Here is an 18,305-nt window from a genome sequence, read left to right as displayed (position 1 = left end):
TGTATGTGATACTGATTTTATTTTACATTAAAAAAAAAAGGCTTCAGGAGAGATCTGGGGAAGTATCGATCACTAAGTCTGACATCTGTACTAAGTAAATCAGTGGAAATAATAATTAAGATAACATGGATAAACACGATGTATTGAGGAAGAGTTAAGAGCCTGCTGCAAAAGGATGTCATGTTTTGCAAACTCACTGGGGGTTTTTTGAAGGCAAGCACATGAATAAGTAAGATCTGACAGAAATAGTTTACTTGGATGACCAACAGGTGTTTGACAAGGACCAAGGAATTTTGAAGGCACTAAGCAGCAATTGGCTAGAGGAAAAGGACTTTATGTGGTTAAATTAATGACTAAAATATAAGAAAGGGAGAGTTGGAGTAAATAGAGATGAGAGGGGTCCTGGGTAACGATTCTCCAGGGTTATGTTAATGAAGAATGTTCAAGTTCATAAAGAATATGGAAGAAAAGTGAGTTTACAGACTTTACTGATGGGCAGCAGATGCAAAGGCAGACCCTAGCATTGCACAGGGACTTGACATTGTTCAGCAACTGGACATAAAAATGGCAGATGAAATTTCCCATAAATTGCTTCATGTGGTGTATTTAGAGGTGGGTGGGAGGAAGCTTGCCTTCTCATCTGAAAAAATGAGCTCAAAGCTGACTATTGCCACTAGAAATGGTTAGGAAAGAAAGGGAGAACAATGATTATACTGTTGAAAAAAAGAAATTTTAAAAAATCGGATTATCTTACATAGTTCTGCCCTGCTTGCTCCTATCCCTGTCATCATCTCAAAAAGAACATAGTTGAAATTTTAAGGAAAAGCAAATTTGAAATATGAAACAATTTCTGTGAGAGGAGCAGTGTGAATTCTTTACAGTAGAAAAGGTGACCAAAAAAGTGGTGTGACAGAATCCTGTGAAGTGTTCAGCAGCCAATGGGACATAAATAGGGAGGTTTTTATTCACTGTCTTTTTTTAGTGCGCACACACTAAGAGGTATCTAATGAAACTAGCAGCTGATGAATTGAAAACAGACAAAAGGAGGTGGTTCTTGACAGAACGTGTAATTAAGCTATAGAATTTCTTGCCTCAGGAATTTAAGGAGGCTAAACATTACATCAGCGCAGAGGGAAACTGCCGTTTCATGGAAGAAGAATCATGAAATGCAAATACCTATTCTTGTTCAGGAAATCCTGCTTCTGCAAACTGTTGGGGGCTCAGGGAGTGTTCTGGGGAAGTGTTACTATATATTTGTTGTGTTCTTATGTGCTTCACTCAGTATCTAGTATTGGCCGCTGTTAGCGAGAGATTATTTGAATGGACATGGACCTTTGAGTCTTGCTTAGTACAACCATTCCTTTGTTGTAAAGCTTGCCCCTTCCCCCCCGGCCTTTTTTTTTCCCCATTTATCTGTTACTCATTTTCCAGAATCCTTTCTAGCAGTAGCATACAAACTTTGGCCCAAAATGGGGTGGTAATCTATTTAGGGGGTGTTTTAGGGCCACTGGTTACGTGTTCTTTTCTTCGTGTGACCTTGTGCGTGCCACCAAAACATCAAATCTCCACGAAGCAAGGATCCTGTTCAGAGGAGGGATAGGACTGCAGGTGCATGTCAGTCAATGGCTTAATTTCATGGGGCTTTGTCCTCTTACTGCTGTATAGTACTTATTTGGTCATATTTCACTTCCAATCACATCTGTCTCGTGTGCTCCTTGCACAATAGAGACCCTTTAGGGAAAGAGATGTTTTAAGGAAGAGGCGGTTTTGAGTGGGTATTGGTCGAATAAATGCTTGGTCTGGGCTGTCTGTAGGCTGGTTATTTCTGCTCTCCCTTCACACTCCTTTGTGGTGATTTTGTATTGCCCATCCCTCCCCCAGACATGCTAAACCCCCGTATCTCTCTGTGTGTGACCAGCTTATCAATAAAAATATACTTCTTTGTGTCTGTTATGACTATGGAAATAATCCCTACTTGTAAAAAAGAAGTAATATTAAGAGGACATTGTGCTAGACAGAAGTACTGCATTTGAGAAGATTCACACTATTTGAAACAAGAGGCTGCTATTCCATATAGCTGCCCTGTCCCTTTTGTTATGGTGGCAGCTGTGCAAATCACAGAAGATTTTTACTCTTTTGTTCAATCTTAATAGATTATTTTGACTTGGTAGTATACTTTACTGCGTCACTGATTTTTGAATCCTAAGTCCTCACTTTCTCTAGAAACATTCTGAAAGTTTAGGCTGAATTTAGGCAATTAGTAGACTTGGTAATATATTTTCATCCAGTTATGCAACATTTTATGAAGATATGGGCTTCTGGATAGCTTTCTATATGTGGCTGCATTATTTTAAAATAGTTCTTTCATATTCAACAGGTGTTAAGATTTGTACAACGATGTCAGATGTGTGGGGGCTTTATTTGAAAGCTGTGCTTATTTTTCCACTAACAGACCTCTAACTGTTGTGTGAGGGGAAAATAGTGACTGCTAGTGTTTACGTACAACTGAAGCTAATTCCAGATGCTAATTTAGGGCAGTGCTTCTTCTCGCCTTGTTGAAAGAAAACTTTTCTAGCCTAATTTTTTGATTCAGTGATAGAAGACGACCATTAGGCATGCTATGCAATATAAACTTGAGCATTAGTAATCAGGAGACAGGTTGGTGAACACCAGCTTTGGCTGCCTATACGTGAGCTAGATCTGTAGGCTCCCTTTATAGTCAGTGGAGAGAAATAGGCACTTTCAACTGCATGATTCATCTCACCCCCAGATGGATGTCTAAATTTGGAAGATGAATTCCACCTGAAGTCCATTACTGAATATAAATGTCATTAATTTAAACTAGGGAATTATTTAAAAGGACACTAGCTTGACTGGCACAGCAATTGAGTAAAGTCTTTTGTTTTCTTCCATGAAATAGGTTTCAGAGATTTAAAATCAGCATTCTGTAGTCTGTTTTGTATTTTGTGTTGTTTGAAGCTGCTCTTCTTTTAAGGCAGATTTGAAACTTAACAAGTAGGGTATATTCACATTGCCTAATTTCTAAGCATCTAGCTCTGTGAGGCTATCCAACTAGTCTTGTTGCCAACTGGTTTGATTTTTGGGGTGGAGGGATGATGACAGGGACTAGCATAATGAGAAGAGCAGGGCATATAACACAATTTTCTTTCTGCTCTAAACTTTCTGTTAAATGTTAGGGATGAAAAAAAATTTAGATGTCCTTAAAATCATTGTACAGGCTGTACAGGAAGCCTGTATAAGGTGATCCAGCCTTCAAATTTTCATGATCAAAAGATAGGCAGTGCAGATACTTTCCTTAATTTTTGTTTCTGTTTGTCTGGAGCAGACACATGAAATGGCTTGTATCCTTTTTAAGTACTTTTCATGCTGTGCCATGCTTGTTCACTCTGCCATGCTTGAGAACTCTTCATTTTTCACCCTCCTTTTTTTTTTTTCCTGTTTATAGGTCTTGATTCCTGTCAGCAGCAACCTCCTGTTCTTTTCTCTGTCTTTCGTTTTGGAAACTCTGCTTTTTATGTCATAATTTGTGGCAACTTTATCCTCTTGATCACACTGATCAAGTCCTGCCATCAGACTCTGTCCTTATACCTGGATCAAAAATAAGAAATTATTACAATCTCATTACTAGTGTACCACTTCTATTTTTCTATCCTGTTAATTATACTTACGTTCAGTTATTTGTCAAAGGCTGATGGAGCTCTGTCAAGTTTGTTGGTTTGTGGTTTGTTTTGTGGTTTTTTGGGTTTTTTTTTTACATTAAAGTGAGTATTCTTTTATTTCCTACATCAGCCTGAATGTTGTAGAAAAGTAATTCAGGAATAGAAAATAGCTCAGAACAACATTTCAGGTTATGTATATCATAGAAACCTGTGTCCTTTGATACACCTGTATCTGGTGTATCCTCCACCAGATACAAACGTGGGGGGAAGAGGAGTTCACCACTAGGAGCTTAGGGGAAAGCACTGGTTGGAAACTTATCACTGAAGGGTTATTGGGGTTCCTAACTGGGAGAGCTGGATGCTGTACAGATACTGTGTGGACTCCTTCCTTGTACCAACAAGGATGCAAAACAATTCTCAGCTCTCTAACAAAAATAGCAAAAATCAGAAGTTACAATTATGACATGCTATGGGAAAATATGGGGACAGATGAAGTACATCGCCAGCCCTTAACACTAGCAGAGCGTTTGTCAAATAGAAATTGCCAGGCACTCCTAGAAAAGAATAACCTTCCCCACAAGAGGCGACATGAAATACCCAGTAGTCTCCCAGCTGGGAATGGCTGGATAATATTCCCCATCCCTAATCTGGCAGTTTAATGCTGGGTGTTGTATGAACAGGAAATGCAAACCTGTCGATTTGTGTGATAAGGAGCAGTTGCTGAGCTCTCCGCTTGATATCAAGTAGGACTTTGCTTGGGGACAATACCCCTCCTTCATGTTGAGTTACAACCTGTATTTGGTAGAAATATGAAGTGCTACCTAATCCTTCCCTATACACTGTTCCAAGGAAGTTACTCCCTTCTGGTTTTTCCTTTCTTCTTTCTGTGTATTTGGGGTTTAGTGCTGTATTGTGCAGATCTTACCTGCCTTTAGACCAGTCACCAGTGAACTATGCCACTCCTCTGGTGGCTGAAGGTACAGGTATTTACTGCTTCTAATGCTGCTCAGCCTCAGGGTTATCACTCTTAGTAGTATTATTCTCTGTGAATAGCAGTGGATTCTGGCAGCAAGCAGTCCACAAATTGCTCCGAACAGCAGAACCTGTTTTTCAGCAGATTCATTTCATGTTTAGTCTAGAAGATGGTGTTTAAAAATATGCGAAATTGATTCTTAAAGCTAACCTGTGGGATGATAGTATTGCATTGCTTCCTGCTTGAAAAATGACATTTAGAAGCATTAAGTTTATAAAACTGGTGAAGACTTAAGGAATTTTTGAAGTTTAGACGATTTGAGACTTAGCAAAGAAATCCTATTTCTGCTGGATAGGGAACACAACTTTCTCTCAGATACAGCTTCCTATTTGAGCTTATGAGAAGTGAGAAATAGGAGGGTTTAAGTATTTGTAAACCATTAGTTTAGATCAGTGTAAGAAGAACCAGAACACTGAAATGAATAAGAAAACCACCTAAAAGGACTTAAAATACCTCTCCCCCACCCTCCAGGAGAGGAGACTTTCTTCCCTTTCTCTTTTTTTATGGGAACATGATAAAATAGATTTTAAATGTTTGTATTTTGAATTTTTTTTTCAAGAAATACCTGTTTTTATTGAAATTTTCAGTTGGAGCTTATCAAATGTGTGTCGAGGTACATACTTCAGCTCTTTTAAGCATGCTGCTTATTTCTGAAGATGAAAAGTTCTGTCACTGCAGTGTTTCTATCAGGCAGCATGAATTCTTTTTAAATATTGTTAATTGTTGTTTCCTTCATTATTACTCATAACTTAAATCCTTCTGACCTGTGACCAAAATTTAAATAACTCATGGAAGTTACCGAGGAATAAGTTGTTTGACATGCACGCTTGTGCTGAAACCCTAATATCTTCCCCCCACCCTTCAGTGTTTCTGTCTTTAACATTTAATTAAAACGGAAGTTTTCCTTCCTTCTGGCAATACTTTTGGAGTCAAAAGAGCATAGCTAAAAGCTCTGCTTACTGGTTAGAAACAAGAAAACTTGCTACTAAACAGTAGTTATTTAGCCTGAAGGGAATCTTTAAATATACATTGTGTACTCCTGATAACAAAGTACCAGAGTGATTGAGAACACAAAATGGCCAAGGCATTTTACTAACCTGTTTAGAAGAGCATTGTCTGAACCTGTTGATAAAAACTGAAGGATGTCTTTGTGCTGTGGTGCACTCTATTGTAGCTTAACAGTATTTACCTACACAGAAAATGTCAAAACTCTTCTATTGCTCTTTCCTTTGTTCTTTGATTACTAATACTCTGTTTCTTTATTAAAGAGAACTCGTAGCACTCCAGTTGTTGCTCTAGCATCTCTTCACGGTCCTCTTCACGCCCTTCTCTCATCTATCACTGTTTTATTTTGTATCCCGTACAGTGGCTAACTTATCAAAGTTATCAGCTGTGTTCACTTTGCACATCTTTGGAATCTGTTTTACATGCTGCTGGCTAGTTCATGCTTGGATTGTGTTGCCTGCATGGTAGGGAGTAATCTGAGCTGGAAAATGCTAACTTAGAGGGAAGGCCCATTGCCTAATATGGAAAACATCTTAAAAAGATGAACAGAAAACTGATGTCATCTTTAACGTATCCTTAGAAGATGTCTGAAGACTTCAACATTTTTTCAGCTGTATTTTGATAAACCTCCCCATCACAGGAGATGCTGAGATGGTTCCCCTTTGTTTCACTCCATCAAATAAGAACGCCCTCAGGAAGAGTTTGTCTTTGACATCTTTTTCAGAAATGCTTTTATGAACTGTGTTTAAAGCCCTTTCCACAGTTGTAAGTGGTAGAGGAAAAATCAGCGGAAGATGAGTCTAAAGGAAAACCAATAAGGAATGGTAAGCAAATGCTATGTGGTTTTCCATTACATGTCATCATTGCAGGTTTGGTACACCCCATACATGTCACTCTAATTGCTACTCTGGAGCTGGAAAGAATTGAGTAGTTTGATTCCTTAGGCAAATGTAGCAACATGAACATGAGGGAAAGTAACAACTTGGTTTTTAAAGCAAAGAATTAAGATTTTTTTTTTTCTTTTTTTATGGTAGCAGGCTCACAAAATTGCTAGCGAAATGCCCACATTTGGAAAAAAAACTTTTCCTGTTGAAGACAGAGGATAAACCTACTTTGCAGGAACCAACCCTGGCCTAGGACCAGTGACCGTAATCTACAAATAAGTCAGTTTTGCCTCCCAAGAAGAAAGTGAATGCTTTCTCTCTGCAGTGTGCTTGCTGAGGTGCAGCAGAAATGTATTTCTTCTGCAGACACAGATGAGCTTGGAAGGTAGAGCTGCTGCATGGCTGAGCTCCATGCACATTGCAAAATATAGTGCCAGGTGCTCACAGGGTAGGTGATGAACAGGGCAATGGAGTATTGGAGATAACTTTAAGAAACTCTGGGTAGGGTAATGGTGAGACTCTTACTGTGTCCTGTTGTCTCCATTTTCAGATGAGCGATAGACTTTTTTCCCCAAATTTGTCTCACAGCTCCACATAGTTGAGAGTCATGCCTCTTTAACATGGCAAAATTATTATTGTACTTCTAGCAAGAAGGATCTGGACATTTCTGTTCTAGAACAGTACTGAAAATTACCTGAGAATCATAAGGGACAGTGGCTGCTGCCAAAATAAATACTAGAGTCTCAAATGGGCCCATGTGAACCTCATGATGTTCAGCAAGGTCAAGTGCAAGGTCCTGCACCTGGGTCAGGGCAATCCCCAGTATCAATACAGACTGGAGGAGGACCTAATTGAGAGCAGCCCTGCAGAGAAGGACTAGGAGATATTGGTGGATAAAAAATTGGATATGAGTTGACAATGTGCACTTGCACCCCAGAACGCCAACCATATGCTGGGCTGCATCAAAAGAAGTGTGACCAACAGGTTGAGGGAGGTGATTCTGCCCCTCTACTCTGCTCTCATGAGACTCTACCTGGAATACCGCATCCAGCTCTGGGGTCCCAAACATAAGAGGGACATTGAACCATTGGAAGAAGTCCAGAGGAGGGTCATGAAGCTGATCAGAGGGCTGGAGCACCTCTCATGTGAGGACAGGCTGAGAGAGTTGGGGTTCAGCCTGGAAAAGAGAAGGCTCCGGGGACACCTTATTGTGGCCTTTCACTATATAAAGGGAGCTTATGAGAAGAATGAAGAGAGACTTTTTACCAGAGCCTGTTGCAGTAGGACCAGGGGCAATGGTTTTAAACTGAAAGACGGTAGATTTACATTAGATATAAGGAAGAAATTTTTTACAGTGAGGGTGGTGAGACCCTGGAACAGGTTGCTCAGAGAAGTTGTGGATGCCACATCATTGGAAGTGTTCAAGGCCAGGTTGGATGGGGCTTTGAGCAACCTGATCAGTGAAAGGTGTCCCTGTCCATGGCCATGAGGGCTGGAACTAGATGATCTTTGAAGGTCCCTTCCAATCCAAATCATTCTGTGATTCTGTGAAAGAAGGATTAAGAAATATTGCTTACCTGGAATACCACATCTGTTCTTGGTGATCCTTGTTAATGGGAGGCACTGAAAAAACTGAGAGACCTTGGAGAAAATGAGGTGGTTGAGTGACTGGAAAGCCACTTGTTAGGCTGGAGTCTAGTGGGACTGCATCAGTCTTGCCAAGGGGATCTGCTTACTTGCGCAGGGAACAGGAACAGGGTGGTGGTAGGGCTCCGAGGCAAGGGTGGAACAAGATTGCTGGTCAGATGTTGGCGTTAAATTCAGGTGGGACAGGAGGCAGGTACTTCTAGTGGTTACTGTGTTTAAAGTTTAGGACTTGTCCAGTGTGGGTGAACTTTCCGTAATTGGTCACTTTGAATTTGAGCATGTGCATACATTCAAAACCGTAAAAAGATAAATTAATTCAGGGCAGCCCTATAGCCTCTGTTGTGCAAGATGCCTGACAAGCTAATTAAGGTAATTTCTCCTGGTCTTTTTGCCTGTGAATGCTATTATATCTGTCAGTGTAGAAAGCAATGGAACAGCAGTAATGATAGCTACTAGGGTAATAATTCTTGTTTAGTTAAAACGTCATCCAGCTCTTCCCTTTTAATAATGGTGTTATTTAGCGGGTGTCATCTTTTTTTTTTGTTTAATTTTGAATTTCTTTACAATTTAATTGTACTTTTCACTTGTTTTTTATGTACAAAGGAAAACACAAGCTATTGAATCATGAAGAACAGTGTACATCTGTAGTTGTAATTGTTTATACATACTTTTACTTTTTGTTTTAGTTAAAAGGTTGATATTTCCCAGCTGGCGGCTTGAAATTCCTGTTGTTCAGCAAAGAGCTAATTGCTGAAGGAGATCTGGGTATATGGCCCTTGTATAAATGAGTGGCAACATTTTGTCAGTAACTGGATTTAAATACTTTAATTACTGATTTTTGTTAACATGCTAATCATGTCAATTATATTCAGATAAAATAGCATTGAGAATAAAGGGGGATTTACTTTCAACTTAGGGTGACATTTGGCAAACAGTAGCTGGGAAAATTAATCTCTACAAAGCAGGTATGTGCAAATGTAAAGTAGCAGTGTGCCAAACACACACCAAATAAATTATGTCTGAGTTCCATGAGATTCCGTAGCAGTGTTCCTGAGCTATAATTTGAGTGGATATAAGTCATTTATTATAGGATCTTTTTTTTGATTCATCTTTTAAGTTCCTGTGAATCTTCTTTTCTTTTATGTTTCTAAGTTGACTAAATGAAGTTCCAACTGGATTCTTGCCGATACTTAATTCCTCTGTCATCTTAAAATGTAATTGCCACTTCAGCTGTATGCCCAGCTGAGAAGATGAAAAATACTATAGATTAATAAAAATTTCAGTATCTCTGAACTTCTGAGAGCTTGCAAATGTTGTAGTCCATTTTTCATATGTAGTTCATAGTTGAACTTTGAAAGAAATTACTTCTTAAATTTTCATAGAATTTTTCAGGACAAAAATGCTGCAAAATGTTCTTCTACTATGTAAGTTTTATTTCACTTTTCCTGTAATGCAGATGTCCCTTGGGAAGGTGGTTTGCATGCTTCCTGCTGCGAGACCCAGAAAACGGAATGTTAGTTTACTTTAGTAAACAATATTTAAAAGTTGCTTTTCAAATAACTTTTGGAGGGATCCTTCTTTGGAAATAATATACTTAAATAGAATGGTTGAAAACTGAATGTATGAAATGTATGGAGTACTGTATCCAGCTCTGGGGGCCCAGTACAGGAGAGACATGGAGCTGCTGGAGCGAGTCCAGAGGGGAGGGCCATGAAGCTGATGAGAGGGCTGGAGCACCTCTCCTATGAGGACAGGCTGAGAGAGTTGGGGTTGTTCAGCCTGGAGAAGAGAAGGCTCTGGGGAGACCTTATAGCAGCCTTCCAGTACCTGAAGGGGCCTACAGGAAAGATGGTGAGGGACTGTTTATCAGGGAGTGTAGTGACAGGACAAGGGGTAATGGGTATAAGCTGAAGGAGGGTCGATTTAGATTATGTGTTAGAAAGAAATTCTTTACTGTTAGAGTGGTGAGGCACTGGAACAGGTTGCCCAGAGAGGTGGTGGATGCCCCCTCCCTGGAAGTGTTCAAGGCCAGGTTGGATGAGGCTTTGGGCAACGTGGCCTAGTGGAGGGTGTCCCTGCCCGTGGCAGGGGGGTTGGAACTAGATGATCTTTAAGGTCCCTTCCAACCCAAACCATTCCGTGATTTTATGAAAATGTTCTATGATACCAGGCATACTTTTTGTTGTTTTCCAAATAGGATTCAATGAAAAGAAAATCTTTCTATTTATAAATTGGTTCCTGAATCCTGTCTGGAATGGGCTAGATAGTTTTGACAAGGTATGACATGCATCTTATTGTAATCTGAAACAATCTTTTGGCCAGACTTCTTGAATATATCAGAATTTTAGTTTTTAAGATAATTGTAATTATTTACAAATTAATAAAAATAGCTATTGCACTGAAAAAAAAACCAAAACAAAAGAATTGCCCTTTTCTGCTTGCATTTATTTATTTGACTGTGTACTTAAATGTTCAAGACAATGGAGCAGCAATAATGCTGTCTAGACAATATATTGGTTGTTTTGTCTGCGGTGTCGTCTGTTGTCAGAGAAAATGTCTTTGTGTGGTAAAGGCTTGAAATTGTATGGCTAGACATTGTAACTCTACATTTTAAAAATGGTCTCATGTATATGCATTATCTATTTCAGCACATGAAATTGCTTTTGCAATTCCGATATTTTAGTTAATCTCTCCCTTGTGATCTTGACTGCTGGAATAAAGAAAATTAAACCATTGTTGTTGCAGATTTTGCACCATATGCCCTAGGTTTGTCAGTAAGTTTTTTGTTTGGATGTACAACAGCACAAATTATTTTTCACTCTTTCTGGATGTGAACAATATGCTGACTTCACTGAAAATTCAGAATAAATCCTGAAAACAAACTTTCTTAAAATAGAAGTTCTATTTAGAATTTTTTTAAAATGAAGTTTAAACATTTAAATTTGATGTATTTTGTCTGCTCTGGAAGTTAGAAGCAGCTCCCTCTGGCTGTCAGTCAGGTAGCCCCATCTAGGCGTTGTGCCTGCTGCAGGTTGGTTTAGGGTGGTGGGTATTTTGGGGGGGGGGGGTTGGTTTTTTCCACCCAGCATCTTCTTTCTTTGGTGCTTTCTGTTGCCTTGCACACGGGGTAGGCATCTTCCAGCTGATGTGGAGATTGCTCTGTGAGCAACTGGAGGACAAGGAGGTTGATGATGGGAGTGTGCTTTTCAGATGCTTGAACAGCTTTGATGAGGAAGCCTTGCTCAAGTGTATCAGAATAAGTCAGGCTGCTACAGTCGCACTTGGAAGATCTCGGTCCACAGTTGGCTGTGACACTCACCTCTTGTGGGTTTTCAGAAACCTTGTCTAGAGCAGAAAGTTACGATGTTTATATCATTATAGTAATAACTATTTTTATTTTCTTGGATGTGATTATTCTGACTTAAACTAGTCAGTACAAAACAATTCAAGTAAAGGCATACTTATACCTGAACACAAATCCTGTGCGGATGTTGCATCAACATCACTACATTAGTTGAAATTCATAAGCTAGGTCATACCTGTAGGACTTTTCTCATGTAGCAGAGTCCCTGGTCTCCGTCTGACTGTGGACTTTCTGAGCCACAGATTGGTGGAGGCTGGAGCAGTCTGTGCTCATTCTCCTCTCATCTTCTGAGGCATCTCCTGCTGGTTACTCATTCTACAAAGAGCCAGCCTTATTTGTTGTCAGTCCATGCCCAGGCCCATGGTGAAGGAAATGCTCCTGGTTAGAGGCAAAAGCCACTATTGAAGACAGGATACTGAGCTAGATCTTCTTTGATTAGACAAGTCTTTATAGTAGGCTTGCTTTGTTCCACCTCTAGTCTGTCTTTCCTGACCACTTACTAGTCCGATTGGAAAATCCACCTTTTCTTGCTACGCTTGCATACATCTGGTCAAAGCAAACCTACGCTATCTCAGATAGCGTAGGCAAAACTGGTTATAAACAAACATAATTTTATCAGTCTGTATTTTGCAGAGCCAGCCATGCGTCATCCATGACATGATCATTGTCTCCAATATGCTCCTGCAGCCTTTGCCTACCTGTAAAATGAAAGATCACCTCTACAGATTCAGCTGTCCAAATACAGAGTGAGTAGGAGGAGATCCTACACGTTTGGTCCAGATGAAAGGAAGATGTGATCGAAAGGGAAAACTGAGAGTGCTCACATTTCTCCTAACTTTGCCTCACTGATAATCCTTAATTCCACTTATTTTTTGTTAGAACTTCTTGTCACAGTAGTTAATTTTTCCTCCAACTGTGTAACCTGGCATCCAATAGGACCTTGCAGTCTGATGGTAGGGCCTGATACGGATTGGTACCAGAGTTGTACTGCCTGCTGGGGCAGCTCCATCTCCTAACTGTTAGTTCCAACAAGGACAGTAGATGTTTCTTCAGGAGAGAAGCCTTTGGGATGATTCAAATTGGAGGACTGGAAATCCTCAGTCTCCTTCATAGATCTGATGTCCAAGGTCTGATACAAGTCTCCCACATCTAAGCCATTCAAACTTCAGAGGAAGCACACTTCCAACAAACTTCTTGTCTTCCACTAAAAAAAAAGACTAGAAATTATGGAAGAACATGAAGGATTGAAGGACCTTATTCTTTTTTATGCAATTCCTGCTTATCCTAATTTTCCAGGTAGTGTTTTGAGATCTGGTGTTCCTTCAGAGCACAGTTGTTGTAGTGATCTTGTCAGCCAGGTAACTAGCTCCTCCAGTAGAAGCATCAGTCTTAGTCATTAATTTAATGCAAACTTAAAATTCTGATTCCTGTAAAAAACGTGAACTAGAACAGAAATATGTAATATTTCAAACAGCTTTTAACTCTGAAATACAAAATGTTCAACTAGAAAAGCAGTTTTATACTCATTGGTTTTTCTCTGTTTGCTATGCTGGGTTTGCTAGCTGTAGCTTTATTAGCAAACAATCTGTAGTTTGTTCTGCTTCTATGAAATCAAAAACATTACCACAGCAGCCCCTGAATTTTTCCATGAATATGTTTGTATTGTCATGATAAAAGCAGGATTTGGTTTGTAGAAACATTAGGATCAAAAATTTCAGATTGCATTAGTCAGTGATAAAGAGGATTTTTCTTTACTTTTAAATATATTTTTAGTGTATGGGCAACCTAAGGTCTGTTTTATAGTTATTTTTCTGGGCAGAACTGCACGAAGATGTGTAGCAAACATTGAAATTCTAGTAACCTAAATCCTTGCTTCACTATCTTTTTTTTTTTTAAATGCTTCTTCCTTTATCTTCACTTTTGCTCCTTATTAGATCATTAATTACAAGGTCATGTCAGTTGCACTTTAAAAGCATAACGATGCAGACTCTCTAAGGTCTCATTACACTAATGTTATTGCTAATTATAAAACTGAATCCAGTAGAACATTGTTCTTTGAAATGCCGTGGGTTGTTCATGGTAAAATAAGCAAGCTTTGCAATTAATGACAGCTCATAAAAGATAAATTATATCACATCATAAAAACTGCATAATTTTAAAAAAGTGTATATACTCTGCAAAGAACACAGGGCAATTCTTTAGTTTTTTTTCCTTTACAAACATGGCAGGTTGCTTTGTAGACAGAAAAGCCCACCCATATTTTCATACCTGTTAAAGATGGACTGAATTAATTGAATGTTATAGTATTGGCCAAAGGGGTTGTTAGTCTTTTTTCCAGTTATCTTTGTTTCTTTCAGTCTATGTCATCTCTAATAAATGAGTTTTCGATACCACCGGATGAAACCAGCTGTTTGGCGGATGCTCTGCATTGTTTGCCTAGTATACGAAAAGCCAGTATAGGTTGCGTGTCTCCCGTGGCATACAGAGTCAGCTCTGCTCTTTGAGCAAATAGTCAGCTGTCAGCTAATGGATCCATTAGTGAACTTTCCGCAGAATATCCTGTGTTCATCATTGCATGAAATTTTAATAACTTTAAATCATGACTTTAGTTGGAAATTAATGTAAGACATGCTTCACATTCGAGAAGTGAAGGCGCTTCTTTTCTTGACAGAAACAATTTAATTTTTTTTTTGCTAACACTGAGAAGTGAAGGTAGAATAGCAGTGGAAATATTAATTTTTTTTTTGGTCCTTTTATTAGCAATTTGTGAACCTAAAGTTAAATTCTTTTTTATGTTATGTAGCAGAGGTGTGTGGTTTTTAGTTGAGTTTTTTGTTTGTTTTTAGGCAGGAGGATATTTGCAGTCTTGCCTTATCCTTCTGAAAAGAGATTTGACTTGCTCGTTCTAACTTGGCTCTTTCTTTGTAGTGAAAAATGACTTATGTGTTCTTTTGGGCTGTATGAACAATTTCAGTAATCAAAAGGAATGGAAAAAAAGAAATGTTGCAACCCACCCTTCCCCTTAGCAATTTTTCTTTTCCCCAAGCCTTGCATTTAGTTCTTGCACAGTTTTAGTACAAGAGGTTGAAAACAGAGCAGCTCCCTAGAGCGTCTTTCCCTTTGTGGCATGTCGCAATGGCTACGTGCGGCTGTTGTTCTGGCCTTACATCATGATGAAGTCTCCAGAAGGCATCTGGGGACGTGCTATATCGTAACAAAAGTGCAAGATCAGAAGAGTACCTCCAGTTGGCCCCAAGAGGAAACTCATTTTTCTTGTTGTTTTTTTTTTTCTAGCGAATAGGATTTGCTATCAAATCCATTCCAGCAAATGAAACAAATGCGAGGCTTTCCCAGCTTTTGGTCTTTGGGGTTTCAGAGGCTAACATCTAGCCCTCAAAATCTTGATGTCAATGAGTAGAGTAAGGGTAAAAAATGAATACAGTGGCTTTGCAGCCTGCTTTGCTCTGAGGCAGCTAGCTGTAACAGATTGTCAGTTTATTCACTTGAGTTAAAATCACCTCTTTCAAAGAAAGCTCTAGCATTTTCCTTCATGCCCAGTAGGAGACCTTTATTGAAGCACTCCCAAGAACCTTGTGTCCCAAGGAACCAGTGAGTAGGTAACTTCTGTAACTATCAACTGGAAAGATCAAAGACACATTGGATGAACGAGTGGTTCCCTTGTGACACCCACCTCTCCGGGCTGGATGGACAAGGCTGCAGACACCCTGAGGGAACCGTTTGTCAGTATCCTAGGATATGACGACTCCTGAGGAAAAACTCAGGTTTTTTTCTTGGGCTGATAGGTCATCCTTCTGAAAGGAAAGCAGAAGAAAACCCGACAAAGACTGTACTGACCACGCTTCTCAATTGTTGTTGAATAAAGCTTTCCTTGTGATCTGGCACTCTGCTATCAAATGGAGTTGGGAAGATAAGAGGGCAGCATTAACTTTCTTGGAGCTCTCTTGTTTGACCTCTGTCATTATCTGAGGTTTTAGAGTATTGAATGACAATGAACTTTTGCCCTTTGTATGACTTCTCCAAAAAGCCCAAGTCAAATTAGGTGTCACCGAATTCTCATTTGATGTCTGCTTCCTGGAGTACTCTCATTCTTCTATTGATTTTTGTGGGCATCCTGCTAACCTTCAGCTGTCCTTCCAGTAATCATTTTAGCTTCTGTTCCTTCTTGAAAACATTCTAACATAGGATTGTTTTCATCTAGAAAGCAGAACAAGACATCTGTGCTTTTATTCCATGCCTTTCTGAACATGATTTCTTGATAGACCTCCAGCAAGCTGATTCCTAACCCCCCCCCACCAAATGCGTGGGCATGCTGATCAGAACCAACAGGAGAGTATTTGTTTCAAAGAAAGAACAAGTTGCTAAAGTTACTCAAGTAGTTCAGACACTAGTCTGGTCTAAAATAATGATTTAACTAATGAGAAATCAGTGGCTTGTGAATAACATACCTTGGGCCAGCATTTCTTTGAATAGATGGGCTTCTACAGGGCAAACAGGAACTTCTCATCTGTATTTCTGAAAAGAGTTCAGTGCTTCAGAAAGAGAACTGTGAATTTTGTGATAGAGATGTATTCCTTAATATTTTGTTGCTGGTCAGACAAAGGGTGATAAAAATAGTTGTAAAGTTATTTCAGTTATATACATTTTTTATAAGAAATGCAGTACCAGAATAATCAAATCCAACATTGCATACCAGCTGCTTAGGGATTTTTTTTTTCTTTATCCAGTAATTTATTACAAGACTAAACAGTAATGTCATTGGGTTTTTCCACCCATAGGGTGGGCAATCATTTTTTCCTTCCCTACTACTCACTCTTGGTTTATGTCATCTTCCCTCCCTCATTCCTCTTAATTTCTCCTCATAAATCCATAACAGTATTTTATAGTATTTTCCACCTATGTTTTTGACTTTTTAAAACTAAGGAGTTTGCTTCCTTAATTTTGTTTTGTGGGTATGCGGTTATAAAAGTAGAGCTTTTAAAATTTTGTCTGCTTATTTCTGAATGTCTTTCTCTTTGAAGTGCTGATTAAATCTCTGTTGTTAATCTCTTTAACCCCTGAAAGAAGATTACCTTAACAGTGAAGTGGCTGGGGAGGGGAGAAGCAAGGCAGAGGCTGACTCTATTCCTCTAGAATGAGTCCAGGTCTTCAATAAAGGCTTTTCTTTGCAGCACTCAAGTATACCAGTGGTAACTTCTTGTTGCTAATCGCAGCTTAAGTGGGTGAGCACCTATGGGTGATAGCAGTTATAATTGCAGTACAGGGTAGCATTGTCACCAACCATTTGGTCAAATCGGCAGTACTGTGGGCAGAATCCAGCAGTTTTACCAGACTTGGTAAATTTATTTCTTTATTTTTTTAATCTTGAAATCTTATCAGCCTGTTACAAGTTAACCAAATGCCAAAAGTAAAGGAGGAGAAATATTTGTGATGAACACATAATCGTACAAATGAAAATACATTTCCCTCTAATCTACTTTATTAACATAAGTAGTGTGCTGGACTTTTGAATCATGTACAATGCTTAATTTTCAACTAAAGGAAGGATTCAGTACTATTAGCAAACATTTTCACAAAGGTGATTGGACTTTTATTCAGTGCTAGCAGAAAATTTTGATTGCAGTTTTTTAAAGAGAATCAAAGAAATATGCCTCAAATTAAGGCAAGAATTCACACTAGGCAGCCACGTGGCCCAAAAAAATCATTCTAATTACAGCATCTATTTGCAGCGGTAGAGAAATTAAAAGGATGTGATTGGGTGCTTGATTGACTTGTATCATCAATTAACAACTGGCTTTTCTATTGTAGATTGCAAGACTTCTTTTGTAAGGTATTTAGACACATTAGATTCTTCATGCATGTATTTGAGTCTTGGTCTATTAACATTTGTGCACAATTGGTAAATTGGCAATAATAGTATCAGAAGTAAAAAAAGAAATGGATACGGTGTGCTTTTGTGATGATTCATTATTCCATGTAAAACTCTTAGACAAGATTTGTAACAGTGCAATTATTTGACTTTGCAGCTTGTTTCTGCACCAGTATTGTATTACATTACAGCGTTAGGGGCTGAAATAAGGCAAGTATTCTTAATTTTATGAGCAGGAAATTTCATATGGTGTTTTACCAGCTACAGACCTTCCTCTTTCCAGGAACTCTGATTCACAGTTCTTGAAAATTACAGTATCTTTAATATTGTAATGGTTAGTTATACAAAGGGAATTAGTTTCTCTCAGTGAGACTATGTTAAGGCAATGTTTGTTAAGTAAGATTTACTTTGTTACATATTTCTGTGTCTGATAATTAACGAGGAAAGAGAGAATTAAAAAGGAAAAAAATAGGGAAACTGTTTCCCATTGTGTGTCTAACTACTTGTTAGTTACAGTCCATGAAACTATTGTTGTAATTATCAAAAGCCGTATTTTTAATGCTTTCAGACTGCTGCTGTTTATTTTCTTAACTGATTTGGTAGAGAATGTGGAGCAGTAGATTTCCTGCTATTTCTGTGGAGGTTTCTCTTTTTGAAGTTAAAGTAATTTCCCCCCCCCCCCCAAGAATATAGGAATTTTTATGCCAGACTAGTGCTGCATCTAATAGAGACTCTTGTTTTCTTCCTGATTTGTTTCCCAGCTGGGGTAGGCCAGAAAATGCTTGCTCTCAGTTGTCACCACCTG

At 38.8% G+C, this 18,305-nt stretch overlaps 1 protein-coding gene across 1 annotated transcript in view; it reads left to right on the top strand.

Annotated features, from left to right (window-relative positions):
* YES1 (YES proto-oncogene 1, Src family tyrosine kinase) overlaps window positions 1-18,305 on the top strand; it is a 54,714-nt gene that overhangs the window by 15,045 nt on the left and 21,364 nt on the right. The window lies entirely within an intron of this gene.

The sequence above is a fragment of the Grus americana genome, chromosome 2 (genome assembly GCF_028858705.1).
Source record: "Grus americana isolate bGruAme1 chromosome 2, bGruAme1.mat, whole genome shotgun sequence".
Lineage (NCBI taxonomy): Eukaryota > Metazoa > Chordata > Aves > Gruiformes > Gruidae > Grus > Grus americana.
This window is presented reverse-complemented; position numbering and strand designations above follow the sequence as displayed.